Raw genomic sequence first — 8660 nt, forward strand, 5'->3', positions numbered from 1 at the left:
CAGTAACAAGTGACTATCATTCTCAATTGTTAAATGCAGACTCTCTGCCCTTAAAAATGCACCATCCAATGAACATATTAACAAGTATGAATGCATGTGATTATATTTATTTGCTTTTCCTCTATATAGAAACAACCTTAATGTGGTCAGGAGCATAAGAGTGTAGATTGATAGCATGGCTCTCTAATCAAGTGGTGAACAGCCAGGCCATTTGGTCCACTCTTGCTGTTGAGAATATTGTGATATAGTTGTGGAACAACAGCTCTGGCAGAACTATGTTTACATAAGTAGCCTTGAGTATTTTTCTTTATATAAAATCATTTGTGAATTTGTAAATATGACACCAAATAATGAAAAGATAATACTGCTGTCACGATCTTTAGGTCCTCCAGACATCTTAAAAGTTTCTGTGACCATATTGGTATAAATAAAAACCCTTTACATGATGTCTCACCCATCCCTCTATTAATTATTGACAAAAGGAAACAGTACTTCAGCAAAAAACACTGCTTTGAAATCTGCACTGTTCAAAAGCTTCAAACGGCTCCTCATGAACATGAGAAACTTTCAGACAGGCTTGTGAAGGTTTTATTCTGCCCTCTTCAACCTCTTACAAAACACACACACACCTCAAATAAACAGATACTGATATTTTGTTTTATGAAACGAAACATACAGTGAGAAGGGGTCATGCTCTGAGTATGGGGAAATGGGAAAAATGTACACTTTCTTATTCCACAGTTTTAGCAGTTCACACAATTGATATTAAGTTTGGTGTAAAGTTTGGTAATATTCATATCTTTAGATTTCTTTTATTTTTTTAAGTAAATAAAAATAAGCCTGCACAAATTACTAGTCTACATCTGATAAAAATGATCCTGAAAGACTAATTATTGAAGATCATGCTATAAAATCCTACTAAATGACACATAAAACAAGATTCTTGGCATCTCATTTGCAAATCTGCTTATGCAGAAGTGACAAAAGAGGTGAACATCCAGCAGGAAGCAGGCCAGCAGGCAGGATTTCCTCATCATCAGTACCGGACATCCAACACTGTCTTTCTCCAACTTTATATACCATATGAACCAACTTAGGTAAAAATCCAAAAACACAATCATGTATATTTGTTGCTTGTTTGATACCTGTTTATTTTTTACCATTTATAACTGTCTCCACTCTTCTGTGAACAGTTTATGCTATATTTTTAAACATAGCTGTGGGAATTTTGGGGCAAAGCTGTCTTATTTGAATACATCATCTGCATTACGATGCTAAAATTTGAGAGTTAAAGCATACAAAGACATCCATACAATTGTGTACTTAATAAACTTTGTGGCAGCAGTTTGGAGAGGAACCACATATACACAATTTTGCACAGTGATGTGTTGGAAGGCTTATAATACCATGAGCTTCAATTAGCAAGTGTTGTTTTTAACTTAGAAATGTCTGATTAGGATACTGAGGTGTTTTATCTAGCCTGAAATAAAGAAATAACATTATCTAACATCACATTCTAATTGTAAATATAATTACATAAGAACTCTACAAAATGTAGTACTAAAACTGACATACTTTTGTCAACAGGCTAAGATTAGTTATAACCCAACTGCATGTTAAAAAAAGGTGTTGCTTACATAAGCTCTTTAGCAGGTCTAGTCAAGCACTGTAAAAGATTCGAGCAACCAGGCAGTAGCTTTTCAGGTCCGCATCCCCAACCCAGCATGCTGGATTATTCATTATCAACCAAATTTGTGTCAAGCCGACCCATCTATCTGATATAACAAGCTAAATCAATGAAGTAAGTTGTAAAAATAACACCTTTTTTTATATTGTTGGAAAACTAAGCATGTAATCAGATTGACTGAGGAGCCATGATGATGAAAGATATCCTCCTGAGAGCTCACCCTAAGGAAGCAGAAGCAGTCTAACTGAGTATTACACCTGTGTCCTCTTACTGTGTAATTGCTCTCACCTTCACTCTTCTCCAATTTCTTTTCTCTAAACCTTTCCTGTCATATTATATAATTTCCTTTGATAATTTTGATAACGATCAGAATAACTAATCATGAATGACAAGGCCCTGTTTGTGATGCCAGCATGCTGCTGGCAGTAAAGCCATGTTCCATTATGATCAGACTGTTCTCTGCAAGCCTTCTGGAAATTGAGTTTAAAGTCTGCTAAATCTAATTTCCACAGCTCCATCTAGATCTCACATTAAGGGCAATCGCCCTTAGCAGCTTCATAAAGAAGATGAGCTTATCCTAGTACAAGCTTTTGAATCTGGTGTTTTGGATATTCCACAATTTTACACAATTTTAATCTTATTGCATTGAGCATTGCTCAAACAGGTCCATGGGGAGACAGTGCTTTAACAGACTCTTTTAATCAGTCTCTACTAACTGATTTTTTTTATGATCAATTACTACTAGTGATCAAAGCAGCAATGAGTGATAAAAGGTTGTTTTCTTGTTCATGTCTTCCAACAATTAGATGAGGCAATTTTCTTGTCAGCAATTTATTAGCAGTGCTAAGTGCACCCCGGTGCTTTTAAGGTTTTTTATACTTTTAACTTCTTCCAAAATTATGTTGGCTTCCAAGTGGGCAAATAGTCTAAAGCTGTATCTACAAAGTAATACCAGGTAGAAAGTCCCCAAAATACTGTACCTTTAGTAATGTTGCTTAGCACACATCTACAAAACAAACAATTTACCAGCTAGCTACTGCTACCACACAATTCCTTCTGAAATTACAGCCTCATTTTTGCTTCATCTATGACCACCACTTAGGCTTATGCTCTACTATTGGAAGGCCTGGAGGGTCCATTTTTTATAATATCACAGTCCGTTGCACTGGATGTTCAAGAGAGCATAACATTCCCTGCTCACTGGGTAGAAGGAATGACATTCCTATTTCTCTTATAAAATATAGTCCTTATTGGGTAACATCTTTTTGTGGAAATATTATGGAAATGCTTCTTGTTGATAATTTGGTTCCACATTTGTTTGGTTGAACCTATCTTTAACTACATAGTGTATGTAAATTTTGTATATCCAAAACCATTAATGCTGCAATATCAATATTGAATATGTTTTTGAGTTTTATGACCAGATAGTTTTCCTATTAAGCTTTGTCAAACTTTATTTGGAAAGGCCAGTGCTTCATTTCCAAGCATACTACATATTAACACACAGAAAGCTTAAAGTACCGTAATTTCCGGCCTATAAAGCGCACCCATATATAAGCCGCACCCACTATATTTTACAAATATTTTTATTTTTAACATAAATAAGCCGCACCTGTCTATAAGCCGCAGACTCTATTAGTCTGCACTAATGTACTTTACACAGGCTTTAACGAAAGACACGTTACACCCGGTGTGTAACTGGTGAATTATGTTGCGTTTCCTTTAGGAGCATAGCGGTATTTTGGGAATAGCATGCCACTGCATTTTTCCGGTATTCCTGCATTTGTGCAAGACGAGGAATATGTCCTTATTATTTTCTGATACTCAGTTCTAAGTTTCTTTGACTAACCTGTAACGCTGTTGCCAAGAAAAATAAAAAAGCACGAGTTTTGGAAACCTGTTTGTGCTTATATGATTTCTGTTGCAACTGGAGTTAGCGAGCTCTCCCTTCACCCAGACTCAACGCGCTACAACTTCTTGTATCTAAACAGTAGCCGACCAAGAAAGTCATTGTTCACTGTCTTCCTCCTTCCTTTCACAACTATTTCTTTCGGGAGTTTATCTTTTGGCATCGTCGTGCATTTAAAAATCACCCGATGGAAGTTTTTTCTTCCGATGCCGTGCAGCTCAGAACACAGGTGAGGTGCCTTTTTTCGTTTCCGTTCGGAAATTTCATTGGTCTAATGTTATGTTGGTCAGTTTTTTGGCTTGAAGTTTGTGAAACCGGGAAAAACTAGCCGCTTCGTTGTTTAAGCCGCAGGGTTCAAAACGTGGGAAAAAAGTAGCGGCTTTTTATACATGATATTTAATACATTTTAATACTATACTACCTCCAGTTCAGGTTAGGTAAGGTAAGGTTAAACTTTTTTTTAACACTATCATTAGAATAAAATGCACTTAGTATCTACCCAGCCATGCAAATATAATTTATATTCAATAAAATAGTAAAGTTATGTTAGTTAATATAACACTGTACAGGTAAAGATGAATAGTGTGATGCATATAACTAGTCACAAATCACAATAAGACTAAACCAAATGAATAAGTACTATGATGCAATAGGATGAGTTAGAGGTAACAGTAAGATGCATGCAATATGATGCAGCAGATACATACTTTAAATGCAGATATGCACATGGTTATCTGCAACCATAATTCCAAAAAATTGCGGTGTAAATTCAAATAAATCAGAATGCAATGATTTGCAAATCTCATAAAACCATATTTAATTCACAGTAGAACATAGAAAACATAGAAAATTTTAAAACTGAGGAATCTTAAGCATTAACCACAACATTTTGTTTCTGGAAACTGAGAAGAGCAATTGCATTGAGTTTTGGGAGAGGCACATTTTCCCATTTTATGATACAGGACTTTACCTGCCCAACAGTTTAAAGTGTTCTTTCTCATATTTTTTGGTTTCATGATGAGGCAAATGTTTCCAAATCGTGAAGTCTGGACCGCTGGCAGGCTAGTTCAACACCAGGACTCTTCTACTATTTAGCCATTCTGTTTAAAAAGATGAGTATATGGTTATGCATGGTCTTGCTCTAAAAACCTATATATATATATATATATATATATATATATATATATATATATATATATATATATATATATATATATATATATACATTTCAGCATTGATGGTGCTTATCAAGTCGGCAGGATGTGGCATCCACGGCTTCCAAAAAGAATTTAAAAATTAAATTTACTTGACCACAAAACTGTTTTCCAGTTCGCCTCAGTCCATCGTAAATGAGCTGTGGCCCAAAGAATACTGCAGTGTTTATGGATCGTGTTCACATATGGCTTCTTCTTTGCATGATAATGATTTAACCTTCATTTGTGGATGACATGGTGAACTGTGTTCACAAATTTCTGGAGGTTTTTCTGAGCCCATGCAGTGATTTCCATTACCGAATCCTGCATTATTCTTTCATTCATTTTACTTTTTAAATTTGATTAGTGTTCTATACTGTACATTGTGTGTTTTAAGTGTATAGGTGTTTGTTTTGTTGGTCTGGAGAACAAACCATTGTTTATGTTATCTGGAGCACATTTACATCCAATTACATCCCTATCAAAAGGAAAGGAACCACTGCCTGTGTGTGTGTGTGTGAGTGTGTGTGTGTGTGTGTGTGTGTGTGTGTATGTATGTGTGTGTGCATGTGTGTGTGTGTGTGTGTGTGTGTGTGTGTGTGTGTGTGTGTGTGTGTGTGTGTGTGTAAGAGAGAGAGAGAGAGAGAGTTGTAAAGTGGATTTAATAGCTCCATATTCATTAGTGTTTATTAGTTCATTAAACAGAGATGAAGAGAGATATAGCAAAGTGGTAGTAATGCAGTAAACCACATTAAATAGCCCTGTGATTTTTATTGTAAGAGTATGTGCATGTTTGTGTTGAGCTAAAGACTGGTGTTCTCTCTCTGCAAAATGTGAAGCCTGAGTACCAGTACCACCCCCATCTTCCTGTCTGACACACAATCACGTACACACACACACACACACACACACATACACACACACACACACACACACACACACACACACACACACACACACACACACACACACACACACACATACACACACACACATCCTGAGTTGATCCTCCCCCGGTCCACCTTGTTCTATGCTTTCTGGCTGAAACAGAATAATAGTTTTATCAGCAGGGTCACACATGGTAAATGCAATATTACGGACAAAAATGAACACATGACATTAAAAAAGCAATTGTTTTTTCTTTATTGAATACCAGGCTTTAATCCTAGTAGTTGCAGGCTGAATGCTAATTGTGAAGTATTTTGCCCAGATGGTGGATAATTTTCTTCTGAGGACAAATTGTCCTACCCTCTGAGATTTCTTTCCAAGGGTTTCTGTGCATGCATAAGGTTTTTGCAGCAGGTCTATCCTTCTCCCTAAAAAGCCATATTGTTCTATAGTCTACTATCTCTATAGTTTAATGATTAAAGCATTATGCTGATTTCAGTCAAGGCATATTTTCAATGACAAATGTTCCCTGCTGCATGTGCAAAAATGACACGAATACAAAAACATCAGAAAAAAAAACCAGAGAGGGAGGACCCGGTTGTGATGATTTAATACTCACTGATAAGTCAACAATGCTATGAAAAAAATATCGGGAGAGGATGCCGAGCACGTGCTTGCATCTGAATAAGAGAGAAGAATGATAGAGAATGAATGGAGAGAGAGAGAGAGAGAGAGAGAGAGAGAGAGAGAGAGAGAGAGAGAGAGAGAATGTTTTTCCTTATTTGAGTTTGTGCTTTATTATTATCCTGAAAGTACAAGACAGCTTGAGAAGACAAATGCTAAAATGTGAGTGCATGTGCGAATATGTGTGATAGTGCTTTTTTTGTCTGAGGCACTCTTTCTGCGTCATTCCTGACACCTGTTTCCTGCCCCCTGCCACGCTTCTGTATGACCCCCCTTCGCCTACGGTGTAACAGCCGTCCTCTCGTTAGCACACACACAGCAGTGAACAGGGAGCTGTCTCCTCCACAGCTCGCTGACTCACCAGCTTCAGTGGGAGAGAAAAGCCAATCACAGCTGTACAGGCAGGAAAAGTGTTGCTTTACGCACTGAATGAGAGAGCCACTACTGCTGCACACAAATGAGCAGACTCAAAAAAATAAATAAATAAATGATTGTTAAGTAATTTTACTCAGGTTTATTTATAGACAGCCTGTTTTTTTGTGCCCCTGGCCTGAATATAAAAATAATATCCTCAACATCTGTTTTCATAAAGCTGGTAAATTGTTACCTTGCTTTTTCTGATGTCACAGCCATTTCCAGCATCATCAATTCTTTGGTGTCCACATAAGATCATAGCTTTAAATATGTTGCTAAATTATTAAGTACACACACTGGCCACTTTTTCCCACCTCCAATTTATGAGTGCTTCATAGACCTGCAAAGTATATCACTCTCAAAGAAGATGAGTACAAGCAATACATTTTGTACCTTAACATAAAGGAACATAGAGTAAGGATTAATATGTACTTAGACACTTTTCTATACTTTAAGTGCATTTTGTACTTTAAAATTTTAACAAAACTGTCCATTCATAAATCCATTAACTAATTGGTTATTCTTTCACAATTTAGCGATTATGAACCTGCATAGTGTGTCCAGTGCATGTTCTACAATACAATTTAGACATTCTAACCCTCAGAATAAATGTTTATCTACTTTATCTAATGTTTATCTGTGTTTGATGGACATCAACACTGTAGAAAAGCTAGATGCTTGAAGTCTAATGTGAGAGGTCTTTTACTAGGAGTGTCTTCAAGAAATCTGCACTGTTGGGCATTACCATAAAGTTTATTTTGGTTGTCCAAAGTTAACATAATGTGTCTCAGTTTCTCCCTAATGTGTTGATTCTCCCTTTTATCAGCTAATTCATTTAATTTCATATTTATTTGTATCGTGTTTTTACCAATAGATATTGTCTTAAAGCAGTTATAAAGGTATATAAGTTTATTGACTATAAGTCCCTTTAAGTTTAGTGCTTATGTGTTCCTTATACTTGTAAGTTTTTCCCTATTGAGTGAGCCAGTGGTGAGTGTGGCAATAAAAACCTCAGATGGTATTAGGAAGAAACCTTGAGAAGAATCAAAATGTCAATTTATTACAGGTTCATCATTGTTGAGGTGTGCAGTTTTTGGTGGTTTCCAATTGAAGAGAACTTGAATTGTTGAACTGACACTTTATTACTTTAACTGGGTTTTTTGTCCATTCAGAACAAACTCTGACAAGTTTAAAAGGTTATTGGGAAAGAAAGCTGTATTTGCTGTTCTTTGTAAATTCTTGAGGCTTCAGAGGTTGTGTGTGTAATTCCGAGAAGATCAGCAGTTTCTGAAATATTCACACAAGCCCATCTGGCACCAAGAACTATGCCATGATTAAAGTCACACATATCACACTTTTTTTCATTCTGATGCTGTTGTTGTGAACAAAAACTGAAGCTCTTGATCTGTATACCTATGATTTTGTGCATTTTGCTGCTGCTACATGATTGGCTGATTGGATAACTGCATAAATGCGCGATCAATGTATGCTTGTTCAAGCATGTCTTAAGTGCATATCATAAAAATACCCTGCTACTAGATACTTTGATTTCTGCATATTTCTCGATTTTGCACAATATGCTCTATTTCCATAGAGTTATTATTGCACATTTAAATCAAAAATCAGAATGCAAAAATGAGAGGCCCATTGAGGTAGAACTCACTTTCCTCCATCCATGCTTTATTGATGTTTTCAGTGGAGCATGAGCAGCACGTGTTTTTATAATTTTAATGCCAAATTGGTCCGGTTTAAAAAATACTCCACAACCACCAAGATCTTGTTTAATAGCAAATAATTGGAATTAAAACCTACTACAATCTAATACAGACAAAGAGCTGTCTGGACATCATGTATATGATGTGCAGAACCATTCCATTTTAAGATA

Source organism: Silurus aristotelis, assembly GCF_946808225.1.
Source record: "Silurus aristotelis genome assembly, chromosome: 11".
In the NCBI taxonomy this organism is placed as follows: Eukaryota; Metazoa; Chordata; class Actinopteri; order Siluriformes; family Siluridae; genus Silurus; species Silurus aristotelis.